General features: G+C 42.9%; 1 protein-coding gene across 5 annotated transcripts in view; it reads right to left on the bottom strand.

Annotated features, from left to right (window-relative positions):
- SEMA3D (semaphorin 3D) overlaps positions 1 to 25,347 on the bottom strand; it is a 210,241-nt gene that overhangs the window by 160,201 nt on the left and 24,693 nt on the right. The window contains exon 1 of one of the 5 annotated variants that reach the window (XM_059725812.1): positions 23,441 to 23,464. The exons of the other annotated variants lie outside the window; for them this stretch is intronic. The gene's annotated coding sequence lies outside the window, so the exon portion shown is untranslated. Of the gene's footprint in view, positions 1 to 23,440; positions 23,465 to 25,347 lie in introns of those variants that run through there. 5 annotated transcript variants of the gene reach the window in all.

The raw sequence follows: 25,347 nt of genomic DNA, 5'->3' as shown, positions 1-25,347 counted from the left end.
CCAGTGAACTCTATACAACATAGTTTGCTTGGATTTAGCATGTAAACTACGAAGTGGGGATTTATAAGAAAAGGATCTCCAAATTTACAATTGTAACAGATTTTGGTTTCTTTTTATAATTCATGATCATATATCTGAAAGCTTTTGGAGGAGCTGTTTGTGTTGCTTGTCCAAGGAAATTTTGGATCAACATTTTGTGCAGCCTATGTGTAAAATGATATTCAAGAAAGCCTAAGCAAGGACATATTACAGCAGGGTGATTTTTATTTATACATTAACCAAGTTATTTCCCTGCTGGGCTGATTGTATTTGTTTTAATTTTCCTTTTGTTTAAATGTTTGGATCAGGCATAAGCAGAGGCTGTGTGGGAAGGAAGTAAGAGAAGTGTTATAGCATATAGCATTGATAAGTTTACATAGAGTGAATAAATTCATTTTATCCTAAGTTAGCAATGTAGGCCTCTTCATATATACTGGATTTCCAATCATTTCCATACAATTTGAGCAATATATTAATGCATTTGTCTTCAAAACATCATTGTGAGGCAATTATTTCCCTATTACCGCAGACAGGACATGGCTTCAATGAAGTCAATTTTTGCTAGGGACAGAAGTTACACATAAACCAGTTTAAGTGATCAGAAACTAGTTTAAACCTGTAACAGAACAGAAGTTCAGTGCACATAAACCAATTTCAAAATGGCTGAAACTGGTTTAAGGTAAACCAGGTTAAATGCAGTATCAGACTTAACTGGTTTGGGTCAAACTGGCTTATGAAACTTTTGTCCCAGACCCCTTCCTGGTTCAAGTTAAATCAGAGTCCCTCAGTATCCCGGATGCTTTGCAGCCCTGGGCTGAGCTGTGCTGTGCTGTCTACTCCAGAGAGCAGGGCTAGCCCTGCCCCTCCGCTCCCTAGCTGGAGCAGTGAGGGCTGGTTCACTGGCCAGCTCACTGCCTCTCCCCAGGCAAACCTTGCCTGGGGTCTGGGGCCTGGGGCCAGGGAGGGAGGTTAAACTGCACTTCCCCTGAGTATGGAGCTGCACTGTGGGGTTACTTACTGCTGGCTGTGACTGTGGACTACAAATCCCAAAGGCATCTGGAAGCAGAAAGAGGAAGTGATGAGGACCCCTGCAGAGTCCTGCTGCTCTGGTACTGGACTGCAAATCCCAGAGACCTTGGGGGACAGCAGGAAGAATAAGCAAACACACCTCCCAGGTTGTGTTTATAGGTTTTAGTTTATAGTTTTTCAGAGAAAGAACTATTTTTGTGAAAGCTTTTATGAATTCAATGCTACTACCTTTGCCCCCTCCCCCTGCACTGCCCAGTCAGAACACAGGCTGGGGTCTGGCCACACCCCCTCCACTCCAGCAGGGCTTTCTCTGTTCCCTCCCCTCTGGCAGTGGCTGGCAGGCATACTTTAGTTCCCCCCTCCCCCCCCAACTTCTGGCTTCAGCCACTGCAGGCATGTGGATGTATTTCCTGAATCAAAAGTGAATGTGTGCTTATTTACTAATCGGTTCAATCTCTGCAGCTTAGACTAACCTGCAAAGACTGAATCAATTCAGCCTCAGGCTTTTTGACTATCAGTACATAGCCATAAGGTCTGTAGCAGAGCCTTGATCAGAACCCACATCCCTTCCTGTCTAGTTAATGCCTTAGTCACAAGATCATCCCTCTCCCCTTGTTCTGTTAACTCTTCCTGCTATGCATTGTTGGCCATGACTCCTGTGGTCAGGGACTGGATGATTTGCATTCCTTTGAACTTCCAACAGAATAGAAGAAGGATCTTCTAAGGTTTTACTCTTCATTTAAAGCCCCTAGGATAGCTGCAGAATATTCTTCTTCTTACTATAGCAGATTCAGTAAGCCTCCTCTTGGAGTAACATACTACTCATTTGCCGGATCTACCCAAAATGCTGACTACGCAGTCACCTTAAACTATTGCATAGTAGTGCTATGTGGCAAAAACAGTGAAGTGATGCTACTGCACGATAGCATCACAAAAAAGACATCTGTCAGCACTACTGCATAGTAGTTCAGGTTACTGTCAGGGACAGTACTATCTTATGGCAGAGTAATTACATGCGATCAAAGTCATATGTAGACTATCACAAGGGCTGGCTGAGTCACAAAGGTAGCCCTGCCAGCTAGTCCTGCACTGTAGCACCCTTGTGTCCCAGGCAACCCCTCTGCCACCTGACACTGCCACTAGAGCCCAGGGCTGAGCCCTGATCCCCCTGCCAGGCCAGGGCTCCTCTGCCCTGGCTTGAATTGTTGCAATCCTGGGTGCATGTGTAAATACCGTGCCTCGGAGCAGCTGACTTCTGTGTGAATTGCAACGGAGTTTATTGTATCAGGGTAATTGCATGTGTAGATGAACGCACTGTTACTATAACCCAGAGGTTTCTGCCTATGTTACAACAGGACTCCATTTATCTTTAGAGCAATACAGCAGAAAAAAAAAAGAAAAGGCTGTTTTGTGAAGGGCATTGTGTCAATGTCCTCAGGGTTTAAACTTAAATCATTCTGAAAAAAATAAAAAAAATCAGGGATCAGCACCCCCATTAAACTCTGAATTATTTTCCACTTTGGTTTCAAACCACAAGGTTGTTTTTTTTTTGTCTCTTGAGTACACTATGAGGACACTAAGTGCAAAGATGAGTCAGTACTTAGATGGAACATAGCATAACTTTTTCAGACATTTAACCTCTGAGTTGCTGGGTAGATTCATGCTATATATTCTGCTCTGCTATGCAACCATATGAATTCATAGATTCATAGACATTCAGGCTGGAAGGGACCCCGGAGGTTCATCGAGTCCAGCCCTCTGCCCCAGGGGCAGGAAGTCAGCAGGGATCATAGGATCCCAGCAAGATAAGCATCCAAATGTGTCTTGAAGGTGTTCAAAGAGGGTGCTTGAACCACCTCTGGCGGCAGTCTATTTCAAACCTTGGGGGCTCGGACAGTAAATAAGTTCTTCCTTATGTCCAGCCTGAATAAGTTTCAGCAGAGTTTGTGACCCTTTGGTCTTGGTATCCCTTGTGGTGCTCTGATGAACAGATGTTCCCCCAGATCCTGGTGAGCAACCCTGGTAAACTTATAGGTGGCCACCAGATCACCCCTGAGCCTGCGCTTTTCCAGCCTGAAGAGGCCCATGGCTCTCAGCCTCTCATCATAAGGTCTGTTTTTCTGACCTCTCATCATGTGTGTGGCTCTCCTCTGCAGTCTATCAAGATTCTCCACATCATTTTTGAATTGTGGAGCCCAAAACTGCACGCAGTACTCCAGCTGCGGCCTCACCAAGGCCGAGTACAACGGGAGAAAGACGTCCCGGGATCTTCCTGAGTAGCATTTATGAATGCAAGCCAGAGTTTTGCTTGCTTTACTAGCTGCAGAATTACATTGAAGGCTCATGTTCATCTTGTGGTCAATCATGACCCCCAAGTCCCTTTCATCTGTAGTGCTAACCAGCGTACAACTGCCGAGCCTATAAGCATGCTATAGGTTTTTCCTCCCAAGGTGGAGAACCTTGCATTTTTCTGTGTTAAACACCATCAGGTTCTCATCTGCCCACTTCATGAGCCTGTTCAGAGACAAAAGAAAAGAAGGGTCCATCACTGAACGAATAAGTGGACAAGTAGGCTTTTGGACTGCACATCAGAAAGAAGACATCAACCCTCTGCCTCCTGACATGTCAAGATTATCAGTTGCCATGTGCCTATCCAGGGCCATAGTGTTAGATTAGTTTTATTCTACTATGGGCATTGAACTAGACACTTTTTGGGGGACTGAGAAAGAGTTTTTCCTCTCATTACAAGATTAACCATGATTAAGTAGGATTTTTTCATTTTCCTCACAGCAGGTCAGAAGGTTGGGTTGTTCCTGAAAACCTGGAACTGGAGATGAGTTTATGGGGAAGCATCCACTAAAGAAGCTGCAGAATAAGGTTAGGGCCCTTTCCTAGCCCTTTCACCCTCCAAATGAGATGCAGGGGGGCTATGAGGTGCCAGTCACAAGTTAGGAAGTACTTGGGGTGGGGCGGGCAGACAGTCTTCCCACCATATGAAAACAATTAGGACAGGATTTCTGACCTTCCCTGTATGAGTTATTGCTCTGGATAGCTCCTAGATGAGTTAAGTTAATAAAACTGTGGCTAAATTAAACTACACCCTTTGCATCTTGCCGTTCTTCCCCTGTGTCTGGGACAATGAACATATGTCTTCTAGCATTGTGGGTCTTTTAGAAACAAGAACACACAAGCTGATTTAATCCTCATTTTTGGCTTGCTCTTCAAGGGCATCTCTCCCAAGAATTTGGGTACTTTGAAATACATACAGAGAGACACCTTCCCTTCATGCTTACAAGAATCTGATATATCAATAAGGCACTAAATGCCTGACCAAAAGCTTATTCTGAGACTCCCAGAAAATTGTTTCCAGAGCAATTTCTAAGTTTGCACAGTACAGAGAATTTTTTTTTTTTTTAAAGAATTTAAGATTAAACTGGCTAAACTGCTAATCACACAAGTATTTACTCTATGGGTAGTCCTTTCTCAAGGTAACCCTATCCTCCCAATTTCCCTTTAATAGAAATATTTATATGAATAAAGGAGTTTCATGTGAGAAACAGCTAGAAGGATCAGGCCCTCAGACCTGGGCATTTGGCTGCTGACAGACATGAAAAAAACCTTTAAAAAAGCATCACTTTACCGGAAGACATATCACTTTAATTCAACCTGTTTCCACAGCATCTGTGTAGATCAGGTGCTTCAGTGGGAGCTTTTGGCACTCATCTAAAGCTGATGCAAGCCGGGTCCAAGTAATGCAATACCTCTTCTGGGCATGTGCTGCACTTGGTGTGGGGGCACGCTGGGCTTAAAGTAAAGCCCCATTTTGGGGGGGGGGTTTCCACGTCTGTAAGCAGAGACGTGTATGTGGTACTTAAATTAACTGAGCAATTGTTTGTTTCCCCAGGATTTTTGAACAACTCAAGCTGAGTAGCACAGGTATCACAAGACCTCTGGTAGCCTTTTGTACACATGGGCAGCAATTCAGCCTCCAAAACGCTCTGGAATCCGCATGCTTTAATAGTCCCCATTGCTTTAATATTCTTAAACTCCTAATCTCCTGAATTAAAGAGGTATCGTTCTCTTCTCACAGCTGTGGCTAAGCACAGGGAGGAATTGAGATGCCCAAAAATGAAGCCAGACAAAATTTAAAACAAAATCTTTCTGTGACAGATTTAAGAGTGATGGATACATCTGGAGCTTACAAATGTAAGATCCAATTAAATTAGCACGTATTATACAACGTTACAGGAGCTCAGTTCAAGAATGACAGTTTCTTATAGGAAATTAGAGGGAACAAAAATACTAAGGTTAAATGAGATCAGATGATGCTGACAACAATGATGACTAAGCAGCAGCTTTAAAAAGAAAAAAAAAATGCTATTCATCCTCTTACTACAAGACACCTAATAAAATATAAATCTTTGAACCATTCCTTGGGGTACTACAGGTAATTATTATCCTCATTTCATCATATGGAAACTAAAGAAGAGAAACAGTGGTTAAACTTCTCTCAAAGCTCTTGCAATGAGTAAAAAACAGAGATGAAAACAGATCCTAGCTAGAAATTTCTAACCACCAGAGCAACAATTTTACATTTTTAGTAAAACAGTCTCCATGACAAAAGAAAGAGCATAAGAGAATAATAATAAAAAACTCAGTATCTCCAGAAAAAGGTCATTTAAGAGAATCTAAAATGCTCAAGAGACAACAGCTCAGAAAAAAGATGTTAGTCTAAAACAATGGATAGAAAGAAGCATGGATTTATGGACCACGTTATCCTCAAGAAGAATAAAAAAAAGAGGTTAAATAGTTGCAGTGCCTCTGGCCCTGGAAAAAAAATTCAGACATGCATTCCAGAACTGCGAGTTTTATAACTGTAGATTCTTTTACAAATTAAGAAATTTGAAGAAGAGAGAGAGAAAGAGAGAGAGAGAGAGAACATACAGTTCCTCAAGAAAGGCCTTCACAAATGATCTCCAGAGGAGCCAATAACTTGGGCTGCAACCAAACTCACTGCAATTTCTTATACTGGTTTTCACAAAAACAGTATGAGATCCATAATCAAGTAAATATGAAAACAGACTTAATCACGCTAACAAAAATGAACCCCTCTACCCACAGAGCTGATAAGACATCCATACAGCACAGAATCACCATGTGTGTAAGCACGACGGCTGCCCTACCAGGGACAGAAATGTGCATCAGAATAGACTGCCATGCTGATAGTATGCGCAAAGAGATGAACACAGTGGCAGATTTTGGAAGGACGATTTTGGAAAGAAGCATAATAATCATGGCTATGATATTCATAGTGTAAACACAGTTTTTAATAAGTTATCACTGCAGGTTAATTCAGAGACTAATGCAAGTTTTAAGGAGACAGGAAAGTTGGCTGCTTCCAGGAATGCTGAGTCATACATGAAATAGGTTTGAATGGCTACAGACCAACCACATAATCCAGAGATGAAGAACAGGTTACTTTGATGAGTATATTCCAACTTTGCTGCCTACATCCATTTTTAGGCACCTAAAAACAGCCTTAGTTACAGAAATGTCTAAACAGTTACGAAGTAAAAAACTGAAAATAAAAGTGCAGTAAAACACTAGATCAGGCAAGAGCAACAGAATAAGTGAAATAAATACCCTATGTGCATAATAAAAAATTACAATATTATGAGTCATTGAACTGGCTCCTATATTACAATTTGGCTGTGACCCTTTAATTACCCAGACTAACGATCTTTTGTCAAAAACATGTACACTGAAGTAAGTGCTTTTAACCCTATATATATATTTTTTATTGTCAAGTTTCTTCTGTTCATCAGTGATAGGCAAATACTTTGGCATAATCCATGTCATTTGCTCAGATGGATACAACTGTACAAGCATGAACACTGCATGCCCCTGGAGCCTAGGGGGGGCACAGGCGGCAGTGGCACTGTTGGCAGCAGAAGCGTGGTAGCAAGCAGGGAGCTCCCGCAGGTGGCCCCAATGCTGTTGGCAGTGGCGGGGGCAGGGAGTAGACCGACCAGTAGTTGGCAGCAGCCAGTGGTGATCGGGGACCACCCACAGACAGGTGGGGGTCAGTGGTGCCTTTTCACAGGGGGTGCACCACCACACTCAGGGGGTGCATGTGCACCCCCTGTGCATCGCCAATGTGTACAAGACTCTTCTCAACAGCAGATTTCTATCTGGATCTCTCAAGCTAGGAACAGATGTTTTACAAGGTTGGAGGAAGTCAGAATACTTTTAAAATGACTAGCTGATGTGACTGAGTTTGCCCAGGTACAGATCTTACACTTTGGCTAAGTACAGAAGTTCAAGAAACCCAAGGTGGAAGTGATCTAACTTTTATGCTTTATTCTTTAAGTGCCCTACATTAGGTCAGGTCACCCACCACACACTTCTCTGTCAGCCACGGCCAGGCAGGGAGTGGGGAAAATCCCAGAGTACATGTCCCCACCTGACAGAGCAACAAGTGGGGGTGGGGGGGGGGGGCGACACTCCCACTGTGACGCCTGCCCCCTACCTAACTGTGGCTGTATCTGTGTCCCTCTATCCACATCACAGAATCATAGGAAGTTAGGGTGGAAGGGACCTCAGGAGGTCACATCTAGTCCAAACCCCTAATCAAAGCAGGAACATCCCCGATTAGATCATCCCAGCCAAAGCTTTGTCTAGCCGGGTCTTGAAAGCCTCCAAGAATGGAGCTTCTACCATCTCTCTGTTTAACCTGGTCCAATGTTTTACTACCCTCCTAGTGAGAATTTTTTTCCTAATATCTAATCTAAACTTCCCTTGCTGCAGCTTGAGACCATTGCTCCTTGTTCTGTCATCTGCCACCACTGAGAACAGTCCAGCTCCATCCTCTTTTGAACCCCGCTTCAGGTAGTTGAAGGCTGCTGTTGAATCTCTTCCAAGTCTTCTCTTCTCTAGACTAAATTCATAGAAGTTAGGGGCTGAAAGGGATTTCATTAGACCATCAGGTCCAGCCCCAATAAATTGAGACTTAAGATCATTTACCCACACCCAGACTTGAACTAGCAGCATTTTAAGTATCTGCTCACAACTCAGACCTTTCAGCCACAAAAAAGGCCTACCTCAATCACAGAAGGGGCATGCCAAATAAACCTAGTCCCCTCAGCCTGTCCTCATAAATCATGTCCCTAGCCAGTCAGCCCCCAGCCGGTACTGGTGCAAGGGATTGTTTCCATGCACCACATCCTCGCATGATGGAACAGTGATGGGAGCAGTCCTCCCCCACTCCCCCCCACTTTGCTGCTCTGCCATGCAGGGACACAGATGCCAGGATGACAACTATTCCTCCCTGCTGCCCCCCAAACCACCTGCAATTTGTCAGAGGGGTCCAATCCTTCCTTCTGCAGAGAGCCCTTCCATGCCAAGGGACATTGTATAAAGATAGAAAATTACTCAACTACAGATGCTCCCTTCCCATTCCCCCTTCCTGTCCACAGCTGACAGCTGAGAGCAGCTGAGTGCAACCAAGTTCCAGTGCACCTCCCTGCAAGGAGGGGCTAGCAGGGAGAGCCACAAAGCAGCCTGGGATGCCAGCAGCCTAAGTTAAGTTGGGATGGGATCTGGTCCAGAAGTTCTACAGACCAATTAAAACAACCAAAAACAATTAAGTCTGTTACAACATCCATCCAGATCTATCCTAGACCAGGTTCCACCATTTTTAAAACAGTCTGTGTGTGCTGAACTTCTGTTCTGTTACAGGTTTAGACCACTTTCTGATCACTTATACTGGTTTATATGTAATGTCTGTACCTGGTCTTAGATTTGTCTAACTAGGGATCTAAGTGTGAACCATACAGAAGTTCAGAAAGTTTAGATCAGTCTAAAAATGTCCAGCCAATCTAAGTGAACCCTACCCTCTGAGGTAGTCTAACTTAGATCAGATCCAGAAAGAATTTCTATATAGCTCCCAGTGCAGCCCTGGGGCTGGGAAAGCCCAGCTGTTGGCCCCAGCCCTGAGTCTCTACATTTCCTACCTGCCCCCTTGGCACGAGAATATGTTTAGCCCCCCAACTCCTTTCCTCTCTCTCAGATGGACAACCACCTCCCCTATAGACCAGCCAGCCCTTGCACAAGACCATAAAACCCATAATATTGCAAGCCACTTCTGGTACCAGTTTTACCAGCATTGGCCCGGCCAGGAGCTGATCAAAGTAAATTGGAGAGGGGAGAAGGGCAGGTGGGATTGGGGAAGTAGGTTTGTGGTGGAGGCAGAGGATCAGTGGGCTAAAAACAGCCCCTGATTGGGAGGCGGAAGGAGAGAGCCCTTCCATCCCTCCAAGCTCCTTCGTAAACCCCGCTAGCCCTCCTGATGCTGCCAAACCCTCCCAGACCCAACCAACCCCAACCCCTCCAAGCCACCCACAAATCCCACTTGCCCCAATTCTCCCTGCAGACCTAGCCTTCCCCCCACAACCCTCAGACCCCACTTGCCCCCATGGACCCCACCTACTCCCAACCCCCCCCATCCCAATTTAGTCATTTTTACCTTGATGTAATCTCCCCATACTTCCTTGAATGTCTGCATCTACCCTCCATGATCATTATGAATCCTTGGAGCTTTGCAAGAGGGAAATGTTAGCCAAAAATTGCAAAACCATCCCTTGAAGACCTCAGAAGTAAAAGGAAAAGCTTAACGCTGAGGTTGCAAACCTGTGTCCAGGCAGCTGGGATAATAAAACTGGGTCACCTTTGAACATTAATTAAAGCATTTTGTGTTCTCTGAGTCAAGCCTACAAAACTTAGTTTGCAGAAAAATGATGCCTCTCCCTTTACTCATAGAAGACTGACGTGTTAGCCAAGAGTTCAGTCTCTCATTTCCAATATGTATTAGCAAGCAAATGATTTATATTCTGTCCCCAACCTTTTTTTTTTTACCAACTCCCCTCATCCTTTGTATCTATTAGACACAAAAGGACTTCCATCCTTTCATTTATTTTATCATTATGGTATGAGACAAACATTTGACTCTCAAAGGATTTTACCAAAAATATAATTTAACAATATTTGAAATGATTATTTACTCCAAACACTGATGCCACCATACTAAGGGACACAAAGGAAATCACACTGGATTCTGGGAATGACAATGACTGATTTAGACTGGAAAATAACTAAGGGTATCAGCATATTTTGTCACATGATGCATTATGCACCATGCCCTGAGATTTTTATGCATTTGTTTTTATTAGATTAAGCACATGAATGATAAAAGAAGAATGGTATAGCATGTGCCTATCTTGAGTTCCCTCAGCCAATGCATTCATCCTTGCTGACTATTCCCTAAAATAAAATGTACATTGCTACTATTCACATTTGCTTCTTTGATCCATCTCCCATTTATCAGAATCTCCCCATCCCAGCATTGGTTTTTAAAATAAGAAAAATCAAGAGTATTCCAGTTCAATAAAATAACAGCTCAACACAGGGAATGTTTTAAGATCCTGGGTGCATCTACACATGCACTTTACTGCACAGTAGACACTTCTACTGTGTATAAAAAATGGCGACATTACGCTAATGTGCAGTAAAATAATCTACTGTGCATTAAGCATCACTAAAAAGCATGTAAATGTACTACTACACATTAGCACAGCCTAATGCACATTAATTTAGTATTTCACATTAGAGGGTGCTTGTACAGAAATGCGGAGACTGCTCTGATGTGCTGGAATTTCAGCACAATGGAGCAAACTCACTTAATTGACTCTGCTGCAGCGTTACAATTACTGCGATCCAGCAGCCTCCTGCATCTCAGTGTCCCTGCACTTGAAAATGGTAGCAGGGGTGCTTGAAGTTAAAGCTTGTTGAATAAGGTTCAGTTCAAGTGCTGCCCCTGCCACCATTTTTAAGTGCGGGGATGCTAATACATAAGATGCTGTAGTGTTTTAATTAGGGCTGCTCCTCCACCCCCAGAGAATATGTAAAAGTGCCCAGAAGTACTAAATTGAATGTGCATTAGAAAAGGTGCGCTAATGTACATGTAGATACACCCCCTGACTATTTAGTCTGGAAAGGAGAGGACTAGAAAGGGGTGTTAGTCTGGAAAAGATACGACTAGAAAAGGGTGTTACAGAGACTTGTAAAAATGACAAACAACATATAGAAAGTCAGACTTCTATTCATGTTTATACTTTTCTATAATAAAAGTCAGAGAATTTAAAAATAAACCAAAGAACCTGCACTTTCACAGTGAGAAAAGATGTTTAGAAAGTTTTTCTCCTGAGGAATACAAGCGCTACAGTAGCACATGATGAAATTATTTTTAGAGGCCTAATAGTTCCAGAGCCTAGTATTGCCAGACATAAATAAATTAATATAGACAACCAGATAGAAGGGTACCTTATAGACAGACTTGGCAAGATTTCATTTTAATCAGAAAATGTTGATAAAACATTCACACTCGGTGACCAATGAAAAAATATTTCCATTGTTAATCATCAAAATTCATTGAAAGAGGACCTAAGAAAAATGATGGCTGATGGAGTGTGTGATGACAGGGGAAGCAGTAGTTTGGACTGAAACTCCCAGAAACCCCAGGGGACTGGGAACAAAGGAAAAGGAAGTGACAAAGTGGACAAGGGAGCTATGGGCAAGCAGAGCCAGGACTGATGGCAGCTCTGCCACTCAGCTGGCAGCAGTCCTACAGTACTTACATTTATCATCAATAAATTGTCTGCTCCCCACACCCTTAATTTTCACAATCCTGAAAATTAAAATCCATAAAAAAAATCAAATGTTTAAAAATAAATATCAATATTACCTACCAAAATTATTTTAAAATAAAAATTGAATTCTGCCACGCTCACTTATAGACTAACTGAATCAGAGAGATGTATAAGCTTTCACAGTTATCTATGATTAATATAGGAAGGGTTAGGGATGTGAATGGCTAAAAAATGAATTCTTTAACCAATAAGCCCAGCGATAACCAGTTATAGCTTACTGGTTATTGTTTAGCATGGCATAGGCAGTCTGGTAGGGGAGTGGGGAAGGGAAGCCGTGCAGTGCACCAGCAGGAACGGGAAGGCAGCAAGGCAGGTAGGAAGGGGGGAGGGAGGGAGAAGTGAGGAGGTGAGAAGGGAGAGGTGGGGAGTAGTACCTATAGCTTACATCTGCAGACCCTGGTGCAGCCACCTGCAGCCTCCCCACCACCTCCCATGAGCAGCTCAGGCTCCAGGCAGGCCCCTACTGCTCATCATGGAGCCTGGGCTGCCTGTGGCAGGTAGCCAGGAGGCTGGAAGCAGCTGAACTGGGTCCATGGAGCCTAGCTATTCAGTACTAGTCCCTCCTTCCTCCACTCCATCCCCCCCTACTCTGTTGTCTGCAAGGAAAGCAACTCAGCTCCCTCTCTGGGGAGCGTGGAAATCAGAGGCCATGTGATGCCTGCCAAAGGTTGGAGCCCAGCCCTGCGGTGCCCATCCTTATCTCCATGCCTGGCTGGATGTGATGCCTTCTGTTGCTGCAGCTGTTGCTGCTGGTGGCACCCATGCATGCCCCCCAGCCAGACCCATGGTAGCTGCAGGGCCTAGCAGGAGCAAGGTGGAAGTAACCAGCATGGAGTGGCTCCTCTGAGCCTGCAGCTCAGCCCCATGGTGCATCCCACCTCAAGAGGACCTGCCCACCCACCCAGCTCATCATGAGGCAGAGCTCTGGGGAGTTGGGGCCCTGGGGAGCTCCCAAGTCCCTGCCACACCTTGTGGAGCTGGAAGCACCCCACTGGTGCTGGGTTGGGCAAGGGTGCCCCTCCAGCCAGCCCAAAGCAGGCCCATGTGGGCCAGGATGGGGGTTGTTGTACTGATTAATCATTATTATAATTACAACAGGGTCAATGGATATTTTAAATTGGTATTTACATCCCTAGTTAGGGTTGGTAAGAAGTATCTCCTTGTAGGTTATTTACAGAATCAGGAGGATTAACATTGTTTTCTGAACCATCTGGTTTTGCCATGGTTGCTGCCAAAGGAACACACTTGGAAGAACTACTTGGTAAGGCATTTTCTTTGTTTCTGGTTTTAGGATGCACCCCAAACACACTGAAGATGTTTTATTTTCAAGAAATCAGTGGGTCAGGTTACCTCAGTAATGGCTCAGTAGGATTTATAATCTGAATCTATTTGCACACCAGTCAACACAAACTCCATTTCAATATAGGCTACAAATACATTTTAAAGCTCAATGCAACATATCTGTCTTTAGAGACAATCTCATATGATAGCCTATGGAAACCACCACTGTTAGTAACCTACTATCAGAAAGGTTTCAATTGTTTTATTATTAATATTATTTATTGTGAAAATAATCTATTAAAAATAAAATTACATTCTGCTTTTCAGTTAGCTCTGTTTTACAGGTTGTCCCTCATTTGTGTGTACCACAAATAGCTACAATGCAGATTAGATTTTGCAGTTTTAAAATACAACTAGTATCTCCTAAAATCAAGAGGAATATGAAGTGCAGTACAGCAAAGCACATTATCAAACTATTGCTCCTATTCAGGATAAATTCTTTACAGTAAACCACAAATTAAGGATGGTGAAAAAATTTGCTAGTACTACAATTAGATGTTTAATTGAAGGAGTAATCCTCAGAACAGAACACATTTATTTTGTCTTTTTTTCTATTCTAGTATAGCTTTTTGTAGATGCCAAACATTTCATACTTGCATAAACCAGGCACATTAGGAGTTGGAATACTTTAACCTTGATTCACAGATGATGATGGAAAATGGTTTAAGTAGAATCATACATCCAAAACTCCTCAGATTTCAGGGTTTGAGAGATCTGAATCTAAGCCACCCACTATGTTTTCAAAACCAAGGCTCGACTGGCAAGATTGTGTAACATTAACCACAACAGTCAGGTTACATTATTTTCTAGTGAGTGAAAGCTTGAATGTTGCAACTATTAATATAAGATTCTTGGTTGGAATAATTCAAGGCACCAATAAACTTAGGTACAATGGCAGTTTTAAAACTTAATTATGTAAAGCCTCGGACTTTTTGAAAGATAATTTAGATTATTTTCAGGGAGATGAAAAAAAAAAATCAAAGGTTTGATATTAAGATTTCAGCCTCAAGGATGCTCCTCCCCAAAACATTCAGCCACAGTGATTCAGAAACAGTGTTACACAAGAGTTATAAATCCTAAAACCATCTAAAACAAAAGCACTCCTTCCTCTCTGCACAAATACAAGATGATATTTGCACAGTGACAGCAATTTAGGATTGGGAATCTAGTTACTCTAACTATTTAACTAGTTCTGAAAGGGGCTACAAGGGTGTTACTAATGTCATAACCCTCAGTAGTTCAATTTAAGGGACTGTAATTTAGCTTAGAGAACATTGTTTATTGGTGCTTATGAAGAAGATGGGAAGAACCCAGTTTTCCTATAAAAGCCCAGATGAGGATCTGGAGAAAGTGCCTTTTAGAGATGGCATCTTTCAATTTGTAAATCAAGCAACTCCAGTATAGGAAGCACTGTATTATCATGAATGTGGAACCCCACAGACCATAATTTTACAGTATTTTTTTTCCAAGATTCAATTATAGACTTCAATATGTTATTTAAAATATGATTTTTTGTTGTTATAGGGTCAGTTTTACAGAGGCTTGGCAGAAATTATCCTTCACTTTACTGACTGCTATCAATTCCTTCTGAAGGCCCTGAAAGCAGAGGGCAGGATGGGATGGGAAAGCAGAGGGCAGATGGGATGTTAGAGAAGAATCAACCTCATAGTGATTTGTCCAAGCTCACTGATGCTATAAAATTACCATTTATTTTAGGTTTTCCTTATGTCAGAAAGAAAACATTAAATATACACAGAGAAAACCAGATATACATTTTTCATCCATTATTGTTAGAAGGTGTTTTGCCTTTGACTTCAGTGAAAACAGTTCCATAACCTTTACAAGATGGCTTGCAAATATGGATATATGACATTTTGCTGCCTGTTAGATAAAGGTGTGTTGGAATATGTGAACCCTTAAATCCCAAAGCTGCACATCTTACCGTCTTGCTTTGGCTCTCTTCTCCTTATTGCTGGGGTTGCTAATAGAAAAGGAGTTTTACAATTATTAAATAAATTGCACATCTGTTTTGGTCTAATAAGCTAATTGGACCAGGTGGCATAATGGTTCTTCACACCACCTGATGATCTGGCTCACTATGTTCCTATAATTAATTATCAGTTAATAAAAAATGCCTTATAGACTTATGGATTTCTATATCCAGCATTCACTAATCAATGGTTTTCTGCATTTTTGTTGGCATAATTCTTATTTCTCACAAGAGACCTTCTGATGTCAAAGCATGGCTGAAATGTCAAAATTCCTTCAAATATTTATTTCCATTACTGTTATCTATAGCTGCATTTGAAAGCTGCTGCCCTTGGTATCACTTACATTTCCACAGAAATATAAATCTCTAAGGGAACAAAGGAAATAAAAAGGTATTCTTCTTGGATCAAAACAAAACGTACTATTTGATTATTTTGATATTGCACAATAATTTTCATGAGTTATACATGCTGAACCACATGTTCTTTGTACTTAATTATGGACATTACCTCCCTCAAGACATTTATTTGAAAAAGGCCAGACAGAAAACCAACTCAGAGATCTGATTAATTCAGAATTCAAGCATTGTCATTGCAAGTTTTGCCATGAAGGCACTTCTAGCACTGGAATATTAAGGGAAACATTATCAAAAAGAGATTACTGAAAGCTGACTGTTTATCTCTCTGAGATCAAATGGGATCAAAAGGATATGAAATGGTTAACTGTAGACAAACCAGTAATGGCTGTGTGGTCCTATATTCAATTTTTTAATATCCATACTAAGATATTTTATTTTTAGAGCTCCAAATTTGAAATCCAGCAGCACTACAACAAAGAAACAATTGAAAACATATCATTTCAATCAAAATTAAGACTTATTAGAACTATGACACCTCTATTTTTTTGGGAGGGGCGTGAGTGGGGCTCAAGAAAATCAAAAGGAGATAACTTAATACTTTAATGCTGTATTGATTTTAAACTTAGTGTCCTTATTGGTTTAATCTGTTAGGCTTCAGGGACCAGGTACAGAAGGTACACTTATTGCGTGGTAAGCACACAGAAAGTGCTCTGCAGCCCTAACCAAACAGATGGGCAGGGCATATAGAGCGCTATAAACATGGTGGATGCCTCTCTAAGATATCCCTGGATAGATGTGGTATCAAACTTCAGTGCTGTAGGTTACAGCACTGTAATGAAGTTCTGTACCAGATCCCATTGTGACTTAGGCAACCCATGGGACTTTGCTGCACTCTGCTCACCCCCCCTTCAAGGGTGATGCTCTGTCCTGGGCCAAAGCTCATTTGGTCTGCCTAAGTGCTGGGCTGGCCTTGCCTCCAGACTGCCAATGACCTTGCTCTTGCCCCCTCCTGCTTCCAACCCCCTACCCCCATTCCCTCTGGCCACTGTCTGGTATTATCGCTTAGTATGTGGATCCATCTACCCCATCTGGGCATTTGTAAAGAATGCAACTTTCAGTGCTGTGCTGTTTGCTGGACACCACATTCACACAGAGGGCTGTTCAAGATGTTCATCTTGTACAGTGTTGTTTTGAAGCTTCCCTATCCAGATCTCAGTCTGTTCAGTTTGATCCACAGTTCTCTGTCAAAGTTGTGCCCAACGGGGCACTCATTTGGCTTTGATATAAAATGCTGTAGAAATAGATTTCAGACTGGATTGATCTGAATGATCATTTCATTCTAATTCACCCCACCCCTTATCTAAATTAGGTGCAATGCACACGGCCACAGTACCAGGCCTGCCAGGCTCTCCATGGACCCAAAAACCCAGCAGCACAGGAGCGGTTAAGGTTTGTCTTTTTACATCACTTGGTCTAATGCCCTAGAACAGAGGCTCCCAAACTTTTTTATTGCGTTTCACCTTCCAGTTTTACCAGCTGCCTGCATATCCTTACCAGCTTCGTTTTTATATTTAAAATTTAATATTTAAATGCCAATTATTATTATAATGAAAATTAAATCCACCATTACACAATTTCTTCCACGTATCCTCTAGGGATGCCTTGTGTACCCTAGGGGTACATATACCACAGTTGGGGAACCCCTGCCCTAGAGTGCAGGGAATACATGAGAGTGTGTGCGAATTGTACATCCTATTATGAGTTTCTGTACACTGCAACTATGGTGTTGAGCTTTTTAGTATGGGCTCCTGGACCATGCAGGAGCACATAATCTGCTCTGACCACTTTGATATTGGCACACCATGTCATGCTGGCTACACATCTTAAGGCAGATACCCATGTAGAGACTTTACTTCTGACCTCCTGAATGTGTTTGTAGGCATTACACAGTATGGTCAATGCCAGGCTGTAAGCAGCTGTGCAGCTTCCAGCCCCAGGCAGGGAAAAGAGTCTGGACAGGGACTCACCATAGGTCTCTTGGTGTCTCCCTTGTCTGCAGACTCTACATTTGCACATGGGAGGCTCAGTTGTGGAGCCCAAAATCCTGGATCCAGGATGGTCAGCCAGAGACGCGTGTAGACAGCGCTAGCAAAATGAGGACAAATGGGACCCTTGATATAAAGGGTTGGAATGGACAGGTTAGCAATTTCTTACACCCACACTGCTGTGCCACTTGATTGAGCCATCCAGGCCCAGGAATGTGCTATGAAGGTCCAAAAACAAGATCTACAGACAGCCACCCACTTTGAGGGAGATCACCCACACCAGTAAGGAACTGAGAGAGTTGCAGCAACAGGATAAGGTGTTTATGTGCAGGGTCAAAGACCACTTGGGATGCAGCTACAACCCCCTCTCCCCCCACCCTGAGTAGCATAAGCAGCAGAAGGGGAGACTGGTGCCCTTCTTGGCAGGAATGGTGTGGCAAGCTGCCGCCTACCCTTTCCCTGGCGTGGACAGCCCTGCTCAAGGGTGACATGCCCGAGAGTCCCACAGAGCAGGTGGGGCCAGATGGCAGCTGTGGGGGAACGCTCCACATGATGCATTGATTTGGAGATGCTGGGGAGCAGGAGAGTCCTGGAACAGATCTGACACATGGAAGCCCCTGACCTATGGTCCAAGAAGCCATGAAGGCATCCAGCAGGGCCCGCTCTGGGGAACAGTACTGCGGGAGGGAAAAGGAACCAGGCTGCCCGAGATTCACTGCCAGGGCCAGCACTGACTCTTCCCACCTTCTAGGGCCAACTCGTTACCCCAGCTGGAAGTTGCCAGCATAGGCTTAGGGCCACAAAGAGGTTCCAGGCCAGTCCCTGAAGGATGCAGGAATACTTAAAATGAGGCGGGCTGGGGAAACACCCCCCAGCCCACTGGGCCAAGCCAGTCCAGTCATTCATCCCACTGCAGGGGAGCAGCACAGCCCCATAGGCTTGGGTCCGAGTTCTGGAGCAGGTAATGTTCCACAATTTCTCTTTATTATGCACAAAAAATGTTTGGTGGCTGCAACATTTAATTAAGCCCAAGGGCAGTAGTTTCATGCCTAACATTCATCCGCTGCCCCGTGGTTTTGTGTTTAAGTTGAGCCCCGTTGGCTGCCCGCCCCCATCTTGCCCTCCGCTCCATAACCACCTGGTGCAGCCAGGGGCTTTCCCCACTCGCTGACTGTTGCCTGAAAAGGTTCCCAGTTCCAGAGCAGGCAACCTTCCTCGGGTTTTGTTTGATAAACACACTAAAAGTATTGCAGCTTTAACATTTGATTAAAACATGGCAGATCTCTTCCTCAGGCTACATCCTCTCTGCAGCCCAGGTGAGAGCCCCTGGGGGGAGTTGGAGAGGGAGAGGGAAAGGGGAATGGTGCCTGGCCAGCTTGGGGTGTGGGCAGTACTGCCTGGAATGCAGGGCCAGAGAAGCCCAGGGCTGGAGACCCATGGACCAGTGTCACTTGAAGCCCTCCAGCCCTACTACTCATTTGGGGAGGGCTCCAGGTCTATGAAGATGAAGAACTACTTGGCCACGCCTTCACAGATCCAGAGAGCCTGCCCCTGTGCAGGGCCAGGGCCAGCAGCATCAGCAGGAGGGGAATACAGGCATCCAGGACATGTGTGTGCACACACACGGGACCCAGGCATCCAAAACACACATATGCACACACACACACACAGTGGGTGCAGAGTTCACTGGGTGGCCATATGTAGGGTGGCTGGCTGATGGCTTGTGCCCAAGATGGTGTATGCTATGATGAGGTGCTACCATATCAGGTCCAGATGGGCAGCTGGTGAGGACATCACAGCCAATCAGGAGTGGCTTGGCCATTCAGCTCTGTTTGGGAGTCTTTGGCAGCCCAGGGAACCCACAGTGCAAGCAGGGAGGTGTGCAAGAGCCACCCCTGTCTGCTGGACTCAGGGTGTACAGGCAGTCTCCGACCCTCCCCCTAGCCCCCAAGGGCTAACATGTTCTGCTGGCTCTTGATCTAACTTTGGATGCTTAAGAGTAAAGCTCAAAAAAGTTAGAGTGCTTCCGCCTCAGGCTTCTGGAATGCCTGTACTTAGCCATGGATATTATAATATTACTATTCTACAAAATGTCTTTTATTGGAGAAACTATATCAATGTTTACCAAATTAAAAACATCACTAACATAAAGCTACCCAAAATAACAATGTTAAAAAGCTGTTCCTTAAAGAAATATTAATCACATTGTCATCTTGTTTGGAATAGAAAATAAGCTTAAAAAAATCATAATTCAAAAACAAAGAGTACATGCTAAACCAAACACATGTGTCTTGAATTTTACTCTGGTATTAATTAGTTTTGGGCTTTGGCAGAGTACCACAGGATGCCTCAGTTGAGAAATCCCTGACACTGGTCAAGGAGAGTTCAACCCATGGATGACAGCAATATCTTAAGTGTCATGGCAGTGAGAGAGCTTGGAAACCAGACCATGCAAAGCTTTTATATTATCACAGGCACCTTAAATGACACACAGAAGTGAACAAGGTTTAAGCACAAGTGAATGGGCTCCCTGCAGAATGCTTTGGTCAGAAGGTGAGAAGCTGCTCTCTGCCACTGGTAAAGCAGGAAAAATTCAGAGTATGAAGCACATTAGAGCAATGGAGCATGAAGGCAACAAGGAAACGATAGATATGAGGTCCATGTTAGGAGGAAGGAACATTTCGTGGAGAGTTAGCAGCCTGTCAACAGATGATACAGATACGTGTTCCACCTATTTTCCTCTCTAACTAACAATCATCACATCCTCTTTTTTCCAAACTGAGTCATCAGCAGTGAAAACCAGACCGTGAAATCTCTGGAAGCCAAGTATAGGTGTAACTGGTCTAACGTTAATTGTTTTTCAATAAACTTCCCTGAAAAAAGCAGGGAGAAAAGGCAGTAAAGTAAAATAAGGAATATTAATATCAAACTATTAAATACTTAACCAGAATTTTCTTACACACTTCTGGCAGCTTGCCCTAACAAAGAGAAAGAAGTAACTCCATCACAGTGGGTCCAAAACTTATGCTCACCTTAGCTACCTATAAAAGGGTCTGCATCCATCTCCCAGCTGGTTAGCTATAAATCCCTAAGAACGTCTACAAACATAGGGGCTGAAAGTGGAAGACAACAAACCATCTGAGAAGGTAAATGTTTTCCTTCCTCCATTTTTGCTATCACACCAATCCAGATCTGACACAGTGCATCTCCCAACAGAATTGACAGCTCTTTACAAAAAGAAAAAAACCCAAAACATTTCCTTCAATTAAGTGTGTCCTAATTAGTAGTCTGACAATTTCAAGGAATTCTAGGTTGGATTTTGAAAGAATCCTTGAGAAGCTGTGGAGCAACTCAGTGAATGCCAGATTGTCTTATGTATAACAAACACTTTGCCCCAAAAAGCACCTGGAGAAAATTGGGGTATACATTATACGAAGAGGAGGGCCTCTATGCATTCAGAAATTTGGAAGGGAGGGGCAGGGGAAGTAGGAGTTTTAATTGTCAGGGCTCTAGGAGTCATGGCAATTAACACTACCACTACTCCCTCCCTAATCCTCTCCCTCCCCACTACCACATTTCTGGACCCATGGGAAACCCCAGATTAGAACAACATGCAGGGTTGGTCTGGGGACAGACCTGGCTGAGTCTAATCTATCACATGGCTCCAGACTTTGCATGCGACTCCAGAGCTAGAACAGGCTCAGACCCAGCATACAGCACTGGTACTGGTACATTGGAGCAGGCCCCAACGCATGGCCCCCAGGCCCCAGTGCACAGCCCCCAGTCACAAAGACCCCAGGTATCTAGTACTTACCTGTAATCCATAGTAAGATTTTTTTTCCCTTCTCCCCAAACTAGGATGACCGTTAGGTTCAAGGGCATGCTAAATGCAAGAAAATATGGTAGAAGCTGAAGAATGTGGCAGAGACAAAGCTACCACCCTGAGAGGGTGAATAGGTGTAGATTTGCCAGAGGTAGAAAATGGATGAGTCTGGTACACTGAGGGTGTGTCTACATAAGATGCTTTACTGAGCACTAGACTAATCTACTGAGTAATAAAGCATCACTGTCTACACGTGCACAGCATTTACTGCACAGTAAATTAGTCTGTTGCACAGTTACCTACTACCTGTAGATACAAGTAGTAGATTTATTATGCAGTAGCTACTGCACAATAGTGCACATGTAGGCATTGCTCTTTGTCAACCCCAGCAACAGGGAGCACGTGCTTGCTTCCCAGCCCCCGTTCCAATCAGTCAATTGGAGTGGGGGCTGAGAATCAGGCAGCTGCCCAGGGCAGGGGTAGTTTCTGAGCCCCAACCCCAGCCAGTTGGGGGGCAGGGCTGGGAAGTAGATGCCCCTTAAGATGGGACAGGTCCCCCACCATCCAGAGCCCAAGCCGCACCCCAATGCCACTGCCAGCCTGGGGCTGGCAACCAAAAGAGCCTGGAGCTACTCGGGCTGCTGTAGCGGGGCAGAGAAGAGCAGCAATAGCTTGGCAATGAACTGCTCCTCATGGGCACATGCATAGACGTGCTCCCAGGGAAAACTTACTGCACCTCATTTTAATGCGCAGTAAGCTTAAAACGAATTAATAGCATGTGTAGACATGCCCTGAGAGAACTGATTACAGGATGCTAGTACATAAGCTAATTTTGAGAAACAATGAATATCTTTTCATGGATGGCCTCAAGGGATAACAGACACATTTATCTGTGGTGTTAAGCAGTGTTATATCATGACAACAGCTCAGCTAAACACAAACAATTAGCTAATAAATGCAATACTAATGTCTTAAAAACAATTAAATGTCCATTTATAGCTGTATCTAAACATAGCCTTCAAACTGGCCAAATTCCTTCAAATAAACAAACATTTTTGTTTTTTAAGATTCCACGTTAGCAGTAATTTAAGGAAATCTGGCAGTTTGTTCAGTCCATTGGAGGCAGAAACTGCAAAAAACACATCTATTACATTACATTTCTACTCCTAGAAAGACAAAACAGGAACTCTCCAGAGAGCAAAACCATTATTATAAATGATCGTTGCAAAGTGAGATAGATATGTTCTGGAATATTTATCTCTGGACATGTATTCAACATACTAAGCAAATTAAAAGTATATTTTCTCTCTAGCATCAAATTATTTGCCAAAGTAAAAGGCTAAATTCAGTGGAAGTAACAGAACTGCGTTTAGTTACACAGGCAGAGTATCTAGTCCTAAATAATGCTCATCAAATGATAGGCACCAATCCTACAAACACACACAGGAATTTCTTGGTTCATGTGTGTTATCCCATTGATCCCATGCTTGTCTCTTTTAAAGGCTCAGGCTTCAGTAAAGTACTAGGTAAATTATGTTGTATTGTGTAAGGGCAACAATACAGAACAGCATTGTTACTGCTATTGGAGTATAGATTTCATTTTAATTCAAGCCTCCTTAAAAATGAAACACTGAAATGATGCTTCAGCAGTGAGAAACAGTTGGGTAAAAAATGGATAATTTGTTTCAGAAATGTAATGCAAGTTGCACAGATTTACTCCAGGGAAGGGTCTGACCTACAGCATAAATGCATATAAGCACACAGCAACAGAATTACTTTATTTTCCCATCATTTTGAATCGTCTTCATATTTTTATTATACTCTAGACAGAATATTTCATGGGCATATCTTTTCAATTCAACTGGGTGAAAATATAGAGCTTTTCATTAAAAAAACCCAATCAAACAAAAAGAAACTCCCAAAATTTCTACTCACTTCTGTGTTTACTGCCCTGACTTTACTCATCTCAGCTAAATATTTCCAAAGACAACATTTCAGGACCCATTGAAAACCCTTTTCCTCACATATAATGCATTGTACACCCCACTCTTACCCAGCTGGGTTTCAGGAGAAGGGTATAGGTTATAGGCAAGAAAACGTAGTATTCGCCAAGTTGCTTCTCAAGGGCTCTTGCGCAACTTGAACAATTATCACAGTCTGGAACTGGAGAAACAAAAATACAGTCATTATGTAGTGTGTAATTCCCTTCAACAGGGATCACCTGCTGGAACTAATCATGAACCATAAGCACAAAAACATGGGCCTCTACCCTTGAGGTAAAGGACATCAGCTGGGAGCAGCAGTAAGCACTTACACTCCATTTGGACTAGGGAATAAAAAACACATTAGACAGTTGTTACATGTGCATGTTATTATGGTGACATTTTAGTCTCATTTACCGTTCCCTCTTGTGCTGATTTGAAGGGACATAAAAGCAATGATAAACCAGTCACAGATAAAATTGCATAAAATGCAAGATAAGAACAAAGACAAGCACAAAGTGGGAAATGACAGAATTATAGCTGTTGCATAGGTTTGCATGCACACGTTCAGATTATATCTTGCCCCACATCATGTAGTAAATCTGTGTCACAGCTAGAAATAGAGTGCAGTCAACTTCTCTCTCAGTATGCATCAAAAACAATTAGACATCAGTTTTCTTCCTGCAGCCTTCTGCCTCATTCAATGTCCATCCTCTGTCCTGAACGATCTAGAGATCTTGTAGAACAAGCACTTTGTGATAACATGACTGAATGTTGTATCCCAGTCACATGTGTGGTAGGGAGTTGGAGGACAGAGACAAGCTCCCCATGGTACCCTGGTAAAAAGGTACTCACTAGGAATTTGCAATAAAAAAAAAAAAGACCGTCTCTGTTTTCCCTCTAGCAAAGGATATCTGCAAATCAACCAGGCTAGGAGTAGGTAGATATCCCTTCGTTCTCCCATGGCTTATTCCAATAAATTATATTTTTGTCTAAGCAAATATAATCTGTGTGCTTAATGTAGGAAAGGGGGATCTAGAGCGGGCCATCTATATAGACATATATGCACGGATGAATCTAAAATTTTGAAAAGTGGTGGGTGCAGATGGTGTGATGTATCACCACTATTTAAAAAATAAATAAAACTAGAAGCTTTTCTAATATTATTGAGGCCTAGAGCTATGCTATTTGTTTTAAGATTCAACCCAAAGGGAAAATATATAACTATGAAATATGCATTAAATTTGTTATATTAAATTTTAAAACACAAACTAGGCAAAAAACACAAGTTGTTTTTTCATTATTTCTGTAGTCATTAGAATTACATGTTCATCTCTGATTCAGATTCATAAAACAAACTTTAGTCATCTTGACAGTGCATCCAACACTTCACTGACAGTTATTTCTACACCTGAGTTAATGTCTATAAGGCTGTGACACAGGAGAAGAGAAACATTAGCAGGAGTAGCTAACAGACAGCAAAATTGCATTTGATTAGTGAAACACCAAGACCATTTAAAAGAAGACAAAAGCATTAACATCTGTGGGATGAAGAGAGATTAGCAGACATCAAGTGGATTATAAAGAGACTTGAACTCAATTGACTTCATTAGTGTTGCCTGAATAATACTGCTGCTGTGGCCAGGTAGTTGGTTTTAAATGTTGGGTGGAGCAGGAATCAAAGAAGGGTGCATCTGCACCACTGCATCTCCTTTAGATGCACCCCTGGACCTGACCCTGGAAGTCAGAACAGTCCATCACGAAATGAAAGGCAACAGGGCTTAATGGAAGTCAGTTCCTCCCCAATAACTACTTGCACAAATGTATTTTTTAGGATAAATGAAGACTGTCACAGTAGCATAGTCATCTTCTATTAAGGGCTACCCTAATATGGTTTAGTTTCCATTTTGGATGGGGTAAAAACACGCATATGGCCAATTATTACAGAGTAGCGGAGGCTTGGTAAAGCCCTGCCTCC

Source organism: Alligator mississippiensis, chromosome 4 (genome assembly GCF_030867095.1).
Source record: "Alligator mississippiensis isolate rAllMis1 chromosome 4, rAllMis1, whole genome shotgun sequence".
Classification (NCBI taxonomy): Eukaryota; Metazoa; Chordata; order Crocodylia; family Alligatoridae; genus Alligator; species Alligator mississippiensis.
Note: the sequence above shows the minus strand (reverse complement) of the source record. Positions and strands in the feature narration are given on the sequence as shown.